We start from the raw sequence: 19,069 nt of genomic DNA, 5'->3' as shown, positions 1-19,069 counted from the left end.
ATATCGTACAAGGAAAATAAATTGTCATGACAAGTTCAGTTTTATCTCCTTAACATTTATAAAATAGTAATGTTTATAAAATTTTAGTTATTTTGTTCAGTAAACGGCACGGAATTTGAAGTTTATATCAGGTTTAACGTTATCACTTACATGTTTTACACAAGCCCCCCTGATAACCAGCAGCACATCCAGTCAAACATGTCCCATTGATATTGGAACACTGGTCTATGTCACGACAGTGTCCACATGTTTCACTACAGTTATCTCCAAATGATCCTTTATCACAAGCTTTCGAAAAAAAACACGTAATCTTAATAAGAAACCATACTAAATGTTTGTCATATAAATAATGAATTATACAAAAATATGTAGAAATTAGTAAGAAAATTTTGCGAAATCTAAAGACAGTAAAAAAGGGCCTTTGTTGACAAAAAAAAAACCTTAGTAAATTAAACAACAACAAAAAATCACGACTGTGTAAAACTAAAATTAAACTGTTTTGTCCATGTTCATTTTTTACATAATTATAATAGTTGCAGAATAGTGTGCCTAATAACAGCCAATTTGTTAGTAATCAGTAAAAAAAAAATGTAAACAATGTGTGTATGAATCTTCATTACCATCTTGACACTCATATCCCTGCCATCCGGGGTTACACCCAAAATCACAAGAACCATTGAATATGTTACAACCATCACAGGTGTCGTTACATCTATCAACACAATCCAGTCCAAAGAATCCGTATGGACAAGCTGATGGTAATACATAACGTATAAATAAAAAAAACTAATTGCATGTATAATAGATGCTTGCCAATTCATCCACTAAAATGTAGTGATAACCAGTTTCGCACCCAGTTAAACATGACCCATTAGTGTGGACGCACTGGTTTAAGTCACGGTAGTGAACAATATGGATGTTTATTTTTTTTTATAAACACATTGTCAATTATGATATTTGTCGTAACATCTATATACAGTGAAAACAAAAAAAAATATTTTAAATTTGGGAAAATCTATTTCGTATACTAGTATACAACAGTTAACATTTTGAGGTTATTCATTTCGTTTTCAAAATACATCTACTGCCAATTTATTATTTTGTATTTTATATTTTTACAGACATTAAATTATTAAAAAACAGTTTTAATGTATTTCATATATTCAAACAGAGTAACGTAAAGTAAAGGTTTTATTTTACCTGTTTTACCGGTATTGACCAGACAGTAGTTGTAATTTCCATCAATGATTGTATTTAGTGGACACAGACACAGTTTCTCCACGGCATCGCAGAATTCTGTTTTACATTCTTTGCTTTCATAACAGGCGGAGTTCCAAGCTTTCTCTATAACAAGTATAGTATGAATTCTATTTTTTTATTTTTGGTATTTTTACATTAACCGTAACATCTAATGGAAGAATATTGATCAGGTATTTGTTCAAGATTTTATATCTTAGATATCGTTTGTTTAAATCCTTATCGAATAACAAAACTAATACTATACTTTTAGCGCACGTTGCTTCATCCCATTTATAGAAGTCTATTTCACATTTACAGATGTTGTCCAGACATAATGCATTGTTGGCTATACATTGGATGTCAGTAACACATTGTTCTCCGAGTACGCGGGCTTTGAAGAATAAAATAAATAATTAAAATTTCCATCTTAGTATCTGAAAGTCAAGTTTTAAAAATCAAAATTAAAACATAAAAATGAGTTATTTATGCCACAAACATCACATCAGTTTAATTGTAGTTTATAGTATGAAAATCAATATGAAAAGTGTCTGACAAATAATGCTACTAGTATTGTATTCACTAGATTTGTTTGGGTTCATCACACCAAAGAAAATAATAATGCTGAAATTAAACTAATGACCAACGTTTTGTAATGAAAAACACTCAACAGATCTTAGTGTTCACCTGGTATAATGTATCTGATTTATAAAATAAGCACATTTATCTGTCTAGTCGTCAGGGTGTCTGGTTTCCACTTAACTTTAAAATTGTTATGAACAGTGCATTGACCTTGGCCACAGGTTGCGACCCGATATGTTGGTCTTTGCTAAATATCACTAACAGTTCCGGTTTAGCTGCATTTTGATCAGAGCTTTTGGATTGTTTTAAGTTGCAGTTGAAAATGATATTTCGCTTACGAAATTGAAATATCATATCAAAATAACGTTTCCTTTGGATTGCTTAATATTTAAAACAATATTGAGGTCAAAACAAACAGCAAATTTAAACTAAATATGATATGTTGTGGTAACAATGCAGACACCAATATTCCAACGGTTCTGGCTGTGTTTCCAGTGATCATTTTAGCCATGTTAAGTGATTTTCTTTTCTTCACTCTCAACAAAAATTAAAATCAATCACAAAATAATAACTATCATATTAAGCACGCGCAAAAAAAGTTTTGACGATTTGTCACGGGTAAGTGATTTCAATCGGTGTTGTTTTATTTTATCAGTAATATTCATAAGAAAATATATCACTTACGAAATTCAAAAATTTTAACATCCTTTTATTTCGTAATTTCAAAATTATTCTATTAATCAGGGTGAACACTAAGAAGTTTTGATGAGTGTATATAATTATTTCCCTATTTTCACCACATTATTGGATCGAACGAGTACGAATCGATAAAAAATTTTTTATTTACAAATACATATATTCCCTCACCTAATGGACAAATCTGATTTTAACTGTCACTGCAAAGAATTCAATAGTTAAAAAATCTTACGATCTCTCAAAGCTTTTTCGGTCTCATAGATAATTTGAAAGTCGTGTTTTGATGTATTTCGAGACGTTCGATATAGGAAATATAATGAACTTCCAGCGGAAGTAATCGTAAAACGTTTTTTGTTGTTACAAAATCTTCCCAGAAAAGGTGCGTCTTTATTTGAACCATCGAAAATCTAAAAAAAAAAAAAGGACACAAACATTTACAATATGAGATATGCGTATTTTGTTAATGGCAACAATCTATTTAACGATTATAATCAACTATGTTCTATAATTCGAAATTTAAAAAAAATACTTCACAGCAAGAGTGACTTCGGTAATTAAGGAAGTCATATGACAACATGTATGCCATTCATTGAGATATAGGCAATATATTTGACTTCAGAGATTCTACACAAGCCATTTGTAAATAAACAGAAATAATTTATAAAAGTCTTTCATCTTTAAAATCGATTTATATTTAAATCAGCGCTTGCGTTTTAAACAATATAGAGTAAGATGCACATAATATGTTATGCAAGAGGCCCATAGACCACAGTGCTCACTTGAGCAACTATAGACATCATAAAATAAACTTGACGGAGTAATATCTGCATATCCATTGTTCTTTCCCACTGTAAGCCTATACAGATGAGCTGCAATCTTTACTCAATCGTCGCAATTGCTCTGTCTGTATGCGCAATTGCCCCCATTGACTTTCAGGTGGCGATTTCTCAACAATTTTAATATATATATATATATATATATATATATATATAGTGAATATTTCTAATAAAAAAAATATGTGGTGTTTAATATTAATTAGCTAAAGTTTAAAATAAAATACAAGGTATTTCAGTTTTATTTATATTTGATTTTAATCAATTACAAATGTTATTTATTATTGTATAATAAAAATGTGCCTAAATAAAACGAAAGTGTTTGATTTTTATATTTTCATGTACAAAATTCAAGGTATAAGAAAAGATAACTCTTCCTAACTATACCATGTTTTATGTACCTAACTGTTAGCGTACTATGACGTCATAAAGGTGTGTCATCATATACTTTTCAATGACGTTATAGATTTAAACCACTATACGATACATCATGTGTTTTTTTCCAAGTCCCTAAAATTGATGTATTTAAAACATGTCTTATATTAACATTTTAAAGGATTTACTGTTTTTACATACATGTATCATTGATTTGTTAACAAATCTATGTGAAGTAAAAAGAATTTGCGAGTGGTAAAATGCAAATATAAGTAATAAACAACGATTATTTAGTGAACATGGCGTTATGAATAGCAACTGCTGGCATATTTTCCATGATGCGCTAGAGTGCATCATGGAATATGCCAGCAGAACACTTGCTATTCATAACGCCATGTTCACTAAATAACGTTGTTTATTTCTTAAATATACCAAAAAATATGGACAATGTAAACTAACAGATCCTGTATTTAAAAAAAATATTTTTTTTCTCTGGATATCCTGTTTATCATTGATCCCTATTTGTCACAGTATAATCTTTTCACATATTGAGCATTACAGTTCTCAAGAAGATTTAAATCAAATGGGATATAAACCTACATCAAACTTGTGAAGCCCAATAATTAGACCAAAATCTAAACAATTTTAAAGAATCCAACATCTGTCAAATTATTTGTTTATACGTTAAACCATATTTTATTACATTTGAGTTTTGGTAAACAAAAAAAAATTCTTTGTAAAATTGGACCCTCCCCCATATGACTCCATCTTACTCATGAAAAATATGATTTTGACGAGTTTGAATCTACATTATCTAAGGTTGCTTTCACTAATGTTGCACTTTTTCTAGGAAAATGGCGTTATTAGACAAATATTTTTCTTATTATTATTCCTTTGTAAAGATATAACCGGTCCCCATTATACCCTACCCTACTATTGAGGATTATAATTTGACCAAACCCTACCTGATGATACTTCACACAAGTTGTATGGTCAGTCGTGTTCTAAGTAGAAGATTTTAAATAAAATTTCTCTTTATATTCCTATTTAGAATTTTAACCCCCCCCCCCATTGTGGCCTCAACTTACCCCCAGGGACAATGATTTGAGTAAACTTGAATCTACATTTGAGGATGTTTCCCCACAAGATTAATCTTTTCGTACATAATGGTATGTGACTAGATGATCTCCAAAGATTAACTCTATATATTCTCTATGTAAAACGTTGACCCCCCCCCCCCCCCCATTGTGGCCCCACCTTACTCCTTCGGAACATGATTTGAACAAACTTAAATTTACACTCTCTGAGGATGCTTTCACACAAGGTTCAACTTTTCTGGCCTAATGGTAGTTACCAAGAAGATTAACTCTATATGTTCCTATGTAAAATTCGACCCCTCCGTCCATTGTGGCCCGACCTTACCCTCCGGGACCATGATCTGAACAGACTTAAATCTAAACTATATGAGGATGCTTTCACACAAGTTTCAGCTTTTCTGGCCAATTAGTTTTTGAGAAGAAAATTTTGAACGATTTATAAAGATGAACTCTGTATACTCCAATGTAAAACTTCGACTCCCCATTGTGGGTCAACCTTACCCCCGGAGACCATCATTTGAACAAAAACGAATTTACACTTTCTGAGGATGCTTCCACACAAGTATCAGCTCTCCTGGCCAAATGGTATTTGAGAACAAGATTTTTGAAGTTTATCATCAAATTTTCAATAAATCCTAATTATTTCCCCTTCAAATAGAGTGGCCCTTTATTTTGACAAAAGTGAATCCCCTTTACCCAATAATATTTTGTGCCAAGTTTGGTTGAAATTGATCAAGTGGTTCAGGAGAAGTAGTCGAAAATGTAAAAAGTTTACAGACAACAGACGAAAGGACAGATGGACGCCGGACAAAAGTGATCAGAAAAGCTGAATTGAGTTTTCAGATCAGGTGAGCTAACAATACATATTCTGCCAAGCTGTATTATACTCTGGACAAAGATATCCTCTCGACCCCTTTCATATTAATAATGAGATGATAACTTGATACTTGTATAGAAAGTACAAAAGGACAAGAATATGAAATAATTGTTAAGGTTTTTTTGTATTTCTGGACAAGAATAAAGCGAGATGAAATCCTAAATAATAGCCATGTAGCAACCTTTTAATGATACAACGTCCACTAATGATACAACGTTGCATTAGTGGTCAGGATGTTGACCACTAATGATATAATTTTATCATTAACGAACAACCTAACCGTCCGCTAATGATATAATTTCAGATTTATATCATTAGCGGTTAAAAACCGTCACCTCTACTGATAGGGAAAAAATGAGAAATAAGTACTACTTTGACCACTTATGATACACTTTTGCACACATTTTCAATTGCATAAGTAGATGGATTTGCAACCTTGAATGATATAATATCATATAATTTAATCTTACATTATATATATACATGTATAAACCTACTGTATACATGTGTATATATATATATATATATATATATATATATATATATATATATATATATATATATATATATATATATATGTAGATAAATAAAGCCTTGGTACAGCAAAGAATACTTAAATAAATAAAACAGAATGCGACTAACAGTAAACAATTTATTTAATTTGGACTGTCGCATTCTGTTTTATTTATTTAAGTATATATATATATATATATATATATATATATATATATATATATATATATATATATATATATATATATATATTCATATGTATGTGTGTGTGTGTGTGTGTGTTAATTATATATTAGAACAACAAAGAATATCAATTAAAGTTGGTTGAATTAAAACTATTTTAACAAGTTAACCGAGTTAAAAATTGACCTGCGTTTAATTTTTCACCGTTGATTATTGATTTGGGAAATAATGGGGGGGGGGGGGGGGGTTAACGTTAAAACTGGGACCAAACGTCGTGAAATTAATACCCGGGGTTATTTTTGAACAGCTTAAAATAGATTTTTTTCTAATCTCTGATGACCTCACACGTTGAAAATTGACCAAGTACAGGTTTTTGAATTGTCTCTGGAATGGAACTTGCTCTACGCAATTATTATGTATCTGATAAAAAAGTTCAGCGCCATATTTAATTCCTAATATTGTCCGATATTCATGCCGATATGGATTTTTGCTTTTTGTTATTTTTTATTTTTCCGATAGCAACAGTTTGTTATTAAGACTAAGAACTCTGTCTCTTGTTGTTAAACTGTGTAGATAGAGCTAAAAGCAATATATGTCGAACAACATGGTCTCAAGCCATGGTCCGGAGTCCGTTTTTATATACCTCTCCCCACCATGATCGTTAATGTTGGCCGTTGTTTGCTAAGACCGTCAAACCAATACCGGCCGTTTATGTAATATTTCCGGTAAATCGCTTCAACTTTAATTTATTTTGAGAAGTCATAATAATTAACTGACTGCACAATAATGAACAGTTATCATATTTTAATCAGACAAGTCGCGATCAGTGATTATCTAATTAATTCAACTTAACAATAACTGTTCTTAAACTTGCAAGATTAACAATATTAAATGATGAATAATAAGCTACTGATCTTGACTTGACAGGGAAAAAATTGTGTTCACTACAGATACAAACACTACATAGAAACTTTTTCGTGGGTGTGTTTAGGGAGTATTGGACATTTATGACGCATTCGCCGGCGTAACGAAGAATCTTGACCTGGGATGAAATTTGACCCCAATATAATTTTTCAACGTTGAAAAATTGATAACAAAAAGTCGTGAAATTATACCTGGGGTCAGTTTTCAACAGTTTGAAAAATATTTTTCAAACTTCTAATTACATCGATACGTTGAAAACTGACCCTGTTGAAATTTGACTCCGACTTCAGAGTTTTGAACTGTCTTTGAACAGAAGTGTAACTTGCTTTTCACAGTTTAATTGTACATATTTGTACTTAAACGTTTCGGTTTCAAAACGTTATCTCTTTCATACTATCTGCTATATTTGTCGTCTTGGGTAATTTGACATTTCAAAGCTTGATTTTTTCCGACTTCAATCATTTAATTTTTCATTAGACTGTATATGTGGTATGTAGCAACCTCTAATGATACACCGTCCACTTATGATATAATGTTGCATTAACGGTCAGGATGTTGACCACTAAATAATGATATCATTTCATCAAACCCGGGTCATTTTCAACCCGGGTTCACATTCTTTGTTACACCGACATAATCATCATTGTTGAATAGTTTTAATTCAACCAACATTAATTAATATACTTTGTTGTTCTAATATGTTATTACCAAACCTACATATTCAACTTAACAACAGATTAGTATTTCAACTGTGCTGCAGACCACAATAGCAAATAGTCTTATGAATTGGACCTTTTTTATGTTAATAAAATCCCGCTATAAGTTTAATGATATAATTTTTTAATATCGTAAAATTGCTTTTCTTCAAACTCTCTTCAACTGAAAATATTTAGCACAACTCCTTTTTCATTAATGATAATCAATTTGGATCTTCAAGTATACAGACGAAGTCTTAATTGTATGTATTTTGTCTGTATTCGACTATTTCATTTCAAGTAAAACGGCAAAATATCAGGGGCAGTGTCAAAATGGTGTTTTTTTTTACAATAAAGGACTATATACATGTATATAATCAAATAACTGCCCCCCCCCCAACCCAAATTTTAACCAATTCTTATGCAGCATCGTATCAAAATCAAATCTTTAACCAACGTTTTACAGAGGTTGTCTAACATATTAGACTCAACATTTGTCACCATTGTCCATAACTGTCCATCTATGACGTCACTTAAGTAATTTTTTTTCTCTCCAAATGTAGATAACGTCATTTCTCCTTGATACTTTGCCTTTGTAAGTATAGAGAGCAGGTATACTCCGGTACGATTTAAAATTTCGAATATATATATATATATATATATATATATATATATATATATATATATATATATATATATATATATATATATATATATATAATCATCTCATATCATTAAAGGTTGCAAATCCATCTACTGATGCAATTGAAAATTTGTGCAAAAGAGTAGCATTAGTGGTCAAGGTAGTACTTATTTCTCATTTTTTCCCATATCATTAGAGGTTACGGTTTTTGACCGCTAATTAAATCTGAAATAATATCAGTAGCAGACGGTTAGGTTGTTTGTTAATGATAAAATTATATCAATAGTGGTCAACTTCCTGACCACTAATGCACATTATATCATTAGTGGACGTTGTATCATTAGAGGTTGCTACATAGCCAAAATATGAAACCTCTCCAAGAACGATCAGTAATAGCAGACAAAAAGTGTATTCAAAAGTAAAGGCTTCCTCATTAAAATCTAACTACGTGAACACAAATTCAATACAAAGGAAATGTAACAGGTTTGGTTTATAATTGAAGAACATAATACCTATCGACTAATGGTTAATGAACTGAAATCTACTTACAAAATAGCAATTGTACAGAGAGTCAAGATGACAATTACTCTTACTTACCACTATACATGCAGTCATTAATTTGGCCAGTGTTCAAGTATTTAAAAAAACGGTTAGTATATACTTTATGTTTATATCAAGGCTTGATTTTCAAAAATCAACAGAAAAACTAACATATATAAAGCGTTCTTCTTTATTTTTCTCTAAATTACTTAACTTGCTTATTTAATTAATACTTAACATCATAAAGATCTAAATACCTCAATATAGGTGTCTGTGTCTTGACATTCGTAAAATTGTTTGGATCGACTTTCACCCGTTGAACCAAATGATAATTTGATAAATGTGGCGTTAATAGTTTTGGCATCGGTTGGTGACAACAAAAAGGAACATAGTGTGTTTCCAGGTAGTTGTTGAGGCGGCTCAACGAGTCCATACTCGGAAGTGTACTTTCCACCGCATACTAAAACAAATGTAAATGACAACTTAACTATAACTTTAAAAATAAATTCTCTTGCTCTTATATCCATCATTGTTTTACAACGTACTTATATTACTATCGAATGCTTACCTTAGTTACCTCTTTTTTTACATGCCATTTCAATTTTTTGTTCAACAATGCTTTCAATTTATTTGTCAAAGATAACTTAATAAATCAAAATTATTACACAACGGCGTCCTTGCATTCAATCATTATATATGTTACTTATATTTCACAATAAAGCATGGTTTTTTGTTTACAAAATATAACTCTTACATGTAATCTACGACAATTATATGAATCATAAAATCCCCCAGAAAAAAAACGACCTAGTAATTTTATAATTTTATTGCATTGTTTCACTCAATTCCCCATATTATATCATATATAATATACATGTATATTGATGCCTGGACAGACCTTCTTGAATAGGGGGTGTAAAATGATTACTCATTTGCCCAATCTTTGTGTATTAACCACAAGTTAACCTTTAGAGCAATTTTCATTTCACAATACATCCAAATCCGAGATAGTACCTCCAAAGAGGCCCTATAGATATTGATCACCTTGGGTGCCAGTGACCCACTTGGTCTGTAATGCTATATAGTGCCAATGTACAAAATATATATTTTCAGTTTTTAGTATTTTTGTTTAATGAAGAGTATTGTTTTATCAAACGCTATAATTTTTGCTATCTTTAAAAACTTTGACCAGAGCATATTTATCTCAGAATATGCTAATTGTTTATCTAATTACCGTCACTTCTAATCAAACCGTAGTCTAATCATATAATCAAAAACAAAGCCCATGCGTAAAATGGCTGCAAAAAGATTGCCTCTTTTTTTTTTGTAAATACCAAGCCCCTTTTGTTGTTGTACCTGTAAGAAGATTTTTCTCTATTCCTATATAACCCGCCCCCCTATTTCGTGGCTCCACTTTTCATTTTGAAATCATGGTTTCATCAAACCTTAATCTGCATAACCTGTGCTTTCACACTAAGTACTGAGTTTAGGACCGAAAACTTTCCCAGAATATTTTAAAAGATTTTTTTTTTAAAGATATATTCCTATGTAAAAATTCAAACCGCCATCAGGGTCCCGCCTTACCACTAGGGATTGTGATTTTGCAAACCGTATTTACACTACCCAAGGATGTTTCTACACAAGTTTAAGCTTTTCTGACCAAATAGTCTTTAAAAAGAAGCTTTTTAAAGATTTTCTCTATATATTCTTATGTAAAAATTCACCCCCCATTGTGGCCTCACCCTACCCCTGGATTATTATTTAAACAAATTTGAATCTATACGGGGGGGGGGGGGTGCTTCCACTCAAATTTGGGATTTCCTGGCCTAATAGGTTTGAGAAACAGATTTTTAAACATATAAAAATGTATCCCCCATTGTAGCCCCGCCCTAACCCCAGGGACCATGATTTGAACAAACTTGCATCTACACTACCTGAGGATGTTTCCATTTTTATTTGGGCTTTCTTGACCTAATAGTTTTTGAGAAGAAGATTTTTAAAGATTTTCTCTATATATTCCTATGTAAAACTTGATCTTCTAATTGTGGCCCCACCCTAACCCCAGGTACTATGATTTGAACAAACTTGAATCTACACAACCTGAGGATGCTTCCATTTTAATTTGAGCTTTTCTGGCCAAATAGTTTTTGAGAAGAAGATTTATAAAGATTTTCTCGATATATTCCGATGTAAAACTTGATCCCCAAATTGTGGCCCCTCCCTACCCCCGGGGACCATGATTTGCACAAACTTGAATCTACACAACCTGAGGATGCCTCCACACAAGTTTAATCTTTTCAGGTCGAATAGTTTTTGAGAAGAACATTTTTGAAAAATACCAACAAATTTTCAATAATTCTCAATTATCTCCCCTTTAAAGAGGGCGTGGCCCTTCATTTGAAGAAACTTGAATCCCCTTCACCTAGTGGTGATTTGTGCCAAATTTGGTTGAAATCTGCCCAGTGGTTCTGGAGAAGAAGATGAAAATGTGAAAAGTTTACAACGACGAAGACGACGACAACGACGACAACAACAGACAATGGATAAATTTTGATCAGAAAAGCTCACTTGAGCTTTCAGCTCAGGTGAGCTAAAAAGGGAGAAGAATGTTTACAGGCAGAAATACTTAATTTGAACATGTACCAACCTAAATAAAATTCTGATGAAAAATAAACACCAAAGGTAGTGGCAAAACAATTTACCTCCACAATTTAAATATAATGCATCTTTTTCCGTATCACAAGGTTCAAAAGTAACATCGCAATGTTCAAAGTCAAAAGTCCCTCTACGGTTACATTTTGGAGAAGTGTAGGCAAGTCCATTGGTAGAGCGGTAATTTCCTCTTTTTGTGATGTATACACCGAATCTAAATGATAACAAACAAGAGTTACTACAAGGGTTATGTATAAAAAAAAAGAAATGGCACATGTTTTCGTTTTCCTTTGAACCTAAAAGGACATACAATAAAACGGTCAATATACACATATAACTCAATCATGCACCATTGCACAACATAAAGCAGTCACATATATTGTACTTAGCGGTATGTTAAACAACATGTACACATATCACTCGCACTATTTGGTCTAGTCAATCATTAGTATATCATTAAAAGAATATATGTTAAAGAAGAGGCCCATAAGCCACATCGCTAACCTGAACAGCAGTTCCTTGTAACAGTAGCATATGCTTTTTCTATTTTAAACACTGAACCCCTTTTTGGGGACCCAGTATTGGTCCGATGTTTATGGTTGGCTTGAACAACATAAAAAGTAACATAGGAATTAAAATGTGTAGCACTGCGGTGGGACCGCACGTGCACAGCCTGAAAAACTGAACGTAGAAGAGTTCCACTTCAAGAGGAATAACTCTCAGACTGTACAGAACATCAAGAAAAATAACTCTTGGTTCCACTACATTAGAGTTTACACAATTTGAGGATCCTTGCATAGTAATCTCACAAACTGTAGCATTATAGTTCACGAGAAAAACTTTTTAAAAACATTTTCAATATATCTTTCTATGTTAAACTTTGAACCCCTCTTGGGGCCACAGTATTAGTCCAGTGCTAAAGCTTTAATTATTTGGAATCTACATTATTTAAGGAAGCTTGCATAGTAATCTCACAAGCTGAAGCATTGTAGTTCCCTAGATAAAGATGTTTCAACATTTTCCCTTTATATTTCTATGCTAAACTTTGAACACCTCTTGGGGCCCCAGTATTAGATTGAGGTCACGGCTTTTATAATTTCGAATCTACACTATTTGAGGATGCTTACGTAGTTATCTGACAAATTGATGCATTGTAGTTCTCGAGAAGAAGATGTTTAAACATTTTCCATATATACTTCTACATTTAATTTTAAACCCATATTGGGTTCCCAGTATTAGTCCAGGGGTCACTATTTTAAAACTGTCGAACCTTCATTATCCAATGTTGTATGCGTGATAGTAATGTCACAAATTGAAGCATTGTTGATCTCGAGAAGAAGTTTTTAAAAATGTTACCTTTATATTTTTATGATAAACTTTAACCCCCTCTTGGGGCCCCAGTATTGGTCCGGGGGTCATGGTTTTACCAATTAGGAATCTACATAAGCCAAGGATGCATGCATCGAAATTTCACAAACTATAACATTGTAGTTCTTGAGAAGAAAATTTTAAAAAGTTTCCTTTATATTTATTAAATGTTTAAATTTTGAACCCCTCTTGGTGCCCCATCAATTATCCGGGAGATACGATTTTTACACATTAGAATCTACATTATTTAAGGATGTACATGCATGCATAGCAATATCCCAAACAGTTGCTTGTTTCTTGAGAAGAAAATTTTAAAACATGTTCCTATATATGTTAAAATCTAAACCGCTCCTGGGGCCCCACTTTTTGTTCGGGGGTCACGATTTTTACAATTTAGAATCTTCACTATATATACAACCTTTTGTGTAAATATTGGCATTTTTAGTGCAGTAGTTCTTGAGAAGAAAATGTTTAAACATCTTTCATTTGTAGTTTTATGTTAAACTTTGAACCCCGCCTGGGGCTGCAGTTTTGGTCTGAGGGTCATGATTTCTACAATTTAGAATCTTCATTATACATCAATGGCCGGAACGCCCACAAAGGGTTCGAGCTGACATTCTCTTTAAAATAGGTATCATTAATTTAAATTTCTGTACCAATAGTCCTATATCAAATAATATCAGAATAAAAATATTATGTTTAACTACATTCGTACATATTATAGTATTTATTGCCAAGCAGACAACATACAAATACACATAGAACATGGGTTCATCAACAAGGTTTCACAATAGCCCTCGCCATGCACCGGGACACATCCGTCCTCGACCAGGGATCCCGCGAGATAGAGATCCGTGCACGCGCTGTCTGAGTTAGGTTGTACGTACAATAAGTCCATTAATACCATAATATGAAACTATATTTTTATATGCAATTTTAATTTCACCATGTGATTGTTTACTCAGTATATTTTCTTATAAAATTCGTAGTGATGCATTTGTAATACAATGAATCATTACTCATCATGGTTACAAAAGTCGAAGAAATTTCAAAGTTCAAAAATAAATTATCTTCTTTCTGCTTTAAACACTCTTTGAGCAAATTTTACGGGTTCATCATTTGTATACGACAGAAACACATCAACAGTATTTCCCTAACTATAATAAAACATACATTTTTTTTTTAAATTATTTCCCGTGTGAAACAAGATTATCTATGGTATGGTTGTTTATAAATAAATCCACACCACGTGCGTTGATCTGCCGTTTCTATTTTGCTTAACCGAACTAGCTGCAATATTGCAACAAAATCACAAGATAAATTTATCGCTTACATTTATTTTGGAGACCGTGCCCGATAACAAATCAATTTACATATTTATTTCTATTTTTATCGGGCACGGTATCGAAATTAAATGTTAGCGATAAACTAAAATAATATTTAGTGAATTTTTACACCTTATCGTATTCATCCATCATTTCTTGATTAAACAACCTTATATACTTATGCAATGAGTTGTCAATAATCAGGGAGACACAGTTCGGTTTTTGGTGTACAATTTAGTAGAATAAATGGAACAAAAGTCATGAAAACATGTTTCCTATGTATTTCTATGTTAAACTTTGAACCCCGCCTGGGGCCCCCGTTTTGGTCCGGGGGTCACGATTTTTACAATTTAGAATCTTCACTATATATGCAAGCTTTTGTATAAAAATTGGCATTTCTGGTAAAGTGGTTTTTGAGAAGAAGATTTTTTAAACATTTTACTATGTGTTTTTATGTTAAACTTTGAACCCCGCCTGGGGCCCCAGTTTTAGTCTGGGGGTCACGATTTTTACAATTTACAATCTTCACTATATATACAAGCCTTTGTGAAAAAATTGGCATTTCTGGTGCAGTGGTTCTTGAGAGGAAACTTTTTAAAGACACGCACCCTATACTCACTGTTTCGCAATTATCTCCCTTTTAAAAGGACTGACCCTTTATTTTAACAATTTATAATCCCCTTACCATAAGGATGCTTTGTACCAAATTTGGTTTAATTTGGCCCAGTGGTTTTTGAGAAGAAGTCGAAAATGTGAAAAGTTTACAGACGGACGGACGGACGACGGACAACGGGTGATCAGAAAAGCTCACTTGGACCTTCGGTTCAGGTGAGCTAAAAAGGCTTTGTTGGTATTTTGAATAAGAAAAGGCTAACAAATACGCATTTAAACAGGTCGGGTACACTTTAGCATTGAATCATTATTTTTTGAAAGATGTGGTCTCATAACAGCAACGGTGTGTGCATACAAATTGAATAACGCGTTATGATAATTTGTTTGCACACATCGTTGCAGTTATGAGACCACATCTTTAAAAAAATGATTATTCAATGTTTATATTTACGTTTTTTAACATTTGTTCTTTTTCCGGAAATATGATTTCTTTTTTAAAATCTCGGCCTTATAAAACGAGTAATGTGCAATTAACGGAAGAACCACTGGAACAACCGAAATATGCTGACAAAAATAGTGCACAGCGTTTTAAAATCTAATAACACAATTTCATTTTTCTTTCTATGATTAAATGAATTTACTTTTGATACACTAAGAAATTATTTAATTGAATTCATCTAACCGACAAAATATATTTACATCAATGAAATATTAATCAGCGTAAGTATAATATGAGGTCGTGATCCGGTTTGAAGTTGCGAGAAGAGTCAGTTCATGTTCTTCGAGAAATACTTAAGGAATACTGAATGTATTCCTACGCACCAGATTTGGTGATTGGGTCTTCTGCGTTACACGTAAATATCACTCAAATCAACCAATGCATTTGAATAGAGGGAAAGAAAGTAAATGTAAATATTACCTTATATAGATAGCATTATTTACACGTGACAATATTTACGTCAGAGAGATTCTCCAATCAAGTGAATGAGTTGCAATGCATGACAGTCTACAACGTGTTTACGATTCCACAAACGCACGTGGTTTTTGTCTGTTTTGTTCACACCATTTATTTGCCTTTAGAAGGTAAAAAAGGAAAGATTACGTACCATTAACTTTGTTCCATGCTCACATTGAAAAATACTGTTGTTTAATTGATCAATTGTTGCTTCAAAAAATGATCAGTATCAAAGGACTGACAAACATACGCATACAAGTTCAAACAGATTTTGATAAGAAAAACCGCACAATTGTGTTTTGGTGACGTTATCATTGTGCACTAGAAATAAATATAAGTAACAGTGCCTTTTTAACATACGTGAATAGCCACGGTACTAGAAATGCACACATATACAAACGCAGAGGCGCAAGCTATGAAGCATATAGTATTTTGTCCGTTAAGCATTCTGATGAATGTCCCTGATGAAAATATCAACGCGCATTCTACTATTGTTGTCCCAAATACAAATACGGGGTAACACGTGAAAAAACGGTACTCACTAAATAGGTTGATATAAGTCCTCATATGCAGTATTTTTTAAATGTGAGCATAAAAATTGAAGTTTAGACATAATTGTCCATATTAATTTCATAAATTCTGAAAAATCATTCAAAATGAGTTTCAATAGGACAATTCAAAATGTTATATATTTTCAATACGCTTTGTATACACTGAAACTTGTAGTAGCCTACAATACCTTGCAACTCATTCATCTGATTGGTTTGTCGATAAAAGTAAACAGATGGCTAATTTAGTATGCAAATTAATGCCGACGTCACAAAATATAGTGGTCTCGACCTGTTAAATAGCTAAAAACTTTCTATAATCCTCTGATGCAACATATCAAGTTATATACCGGTATTTACTTTTTTGTCCTGTTTATTTTATCCTATGGTTGCTTAATATATTTTTAAAAGGATGTTTTGACCAAGTTTTCATTTATAAAAACAGTCACCATGTGGCTTCATAATAAAAGGAGTTTAAAAGATGAAACAAGTGTACAAACTCAAATTTTGGCAGACAGAGGGACATGTGAATACAAAAGCTGAACAAAAATATAAAGTCAGTTTAAATGTAAATTAAAGTACAAATATTATTTAAAAAAAATAACTGGAATATGTTTTGTTTCATTTGATGTAGTTGAACATACATGTCTTTAAACATGGTATTGCAAGCTGTAATGCCAGTGAACAAATCAAAGTCCATACAGAGCGCTCCCCAAGCACCTTGTTTCCAAATTACAAGAGAACCTTCTTGTGGCGATGTTCCATTTATGACAGCAAGATCCGAATCTTAAAAGAGTTTTATTGTGGACAAAATCAATTTCGGCGTGCAACAAATTCTATGTAAAGGAGGCTCCAAAAATATTGATACAATACACTCAACAAAACGTCTAAGTGTTCACTTTCATAAATAACATTTAAATATTAAGAAATGAAATAAAACGAAATTTTCAACATTTCGTAGCTGACATGTCTTTTAATCAATAACACATATATAACAAGACAACAACGATTTAAATCAATTACCCGTGATGAAACGTCAAAAACATTAAATGATATTTTTCTGCGGGTGCGTAATATGATGTCTCTGGTGATAGTTTAAACAGGAAAAAAAATTAACATGGATAAAATGATAAATGAAAAAAACAGCCAAAGTCGCTGGAATATTGGGTCTGCATTGTTTCTACGACATGCTGTACTTGCTATAAACTCCCTGTTTATTTAGTCCTCAACAAGTTTTCAATAGTAGGCAATTTGAAAGAAACGTTATTTGGATATAATTTTTCTTTTTTCATAAGTCTAACGTCGTTATCATCGGCAACTAAAACAATACAAAAGCTCGGAGCGTGTTAAATCAAACCGGAAAGCGATATTTCGCAAAGATTTAAACCTGCAGTCTCCCCAACAGACGACAAGACAAATGGGTGGACTTATTTCATACAGTAAAAATATTATACTGGGTGAACACTTAGAAGTTTTGTTTAGTGTATAAACTTTTCAACTATTTCTTACAGTTACATTTGTAGAATATGATTTGAATCAATCATCATGCATACCTGAACATATGTTTCCATCTCCACGAGCGCCATTTTTACACACGCATGTATACGATCCATCAGTATTTGTACACTGCTGTGCTTGACTTTTGCAGAGATATTTACATTCATCAACATCTAAATAAAAACAAACCATACACTACATATTTGACTACAATCTAATGTCAATCAACTTATTCGGGCGTATTTTAAAGCAGCTGAGCAACGCTCATAAATAGACACTGCCTTACAGGTATTCAACCCCTTCAATTTCATTACCGATTGTACATCAGATACTAGTGGTCGACGTGTTGTATTCCTGCTTCTGTGGGTCTGAGATATTTCGTGCATTAATTCCTTTTTATGTAAATCTTCTGTTTGTAAATGATGTCTGTACCTGTTTATTTTAGTTTGCGTTCCCCCTGGCTTGGCAGAAGCGTATCAAATTTGATAATTTAACCGCGATTAACGCGGCTACGCAAGACCGTACGTCCACAGAGGTGATGCCTCTTTTGTGGTAAGACTCTACACCTTACATCTTCAGATGTACATGTAGAGTGAAGTACTTTAAACTGTCTAGATGTCTGCGACAAGGGATAGGGATTGCAGTGATGAAGGGGAAATTTGGCTAACAATGCCTTATTTTAGTAGTGTTCAGCTTTAAAGAACAATACTCATAATCACGTTGAGGTGGCAGGGGATAGTTTTTTTGATACAATTCATTGTACGCGGCTATGTTAAGGCTGTCCGAAGCTAAATATATATCGAAAAATGATACTATTTTAATTATCGGAAAATGCTTTAACCGAGTGAGTTTCTTTAAACTTTTATTACATAAGTTAACAGTGGCATCCAACACTATATTTGATGTATTTTAGTGACG

At 32.5% G+C, this 19,069-nt stretch overlaps 1 pseudogene; it reads right to left on the bottom strand.

Annotated features, from left to right (window-relative positions):
- LOC128168880 (multiple epidermal growth factor-like domains protein 6) overlaps positions 1-19,069 on the bottom strand; it is a 35,676-nt pseudogene that overhangs the window by 10,033 nt on the left and 6,574 nt on the right.

Source organism: Crassostrea angulata, unplaced genomic scaffold (assembly GCF_025612915.1).
Source record: "Crassostrea angulata isolate pt1a10 unplaced genomic scaffold, ASM2561291v2 HiC_scaffold_65, whole genome shotgun sequence".
NCBI classification, from domain to species: Eukaryota; Metazoa; Mollusca; class Bivalvia; order Ostreida; family Ostreidae; genus Magallana; species Magallana angulata.
The sequence above is the reverse complement of the archived record's forward strand: the minus strand, read 5'-3'. Positions and strand labels throughout refer to the sequence as shown.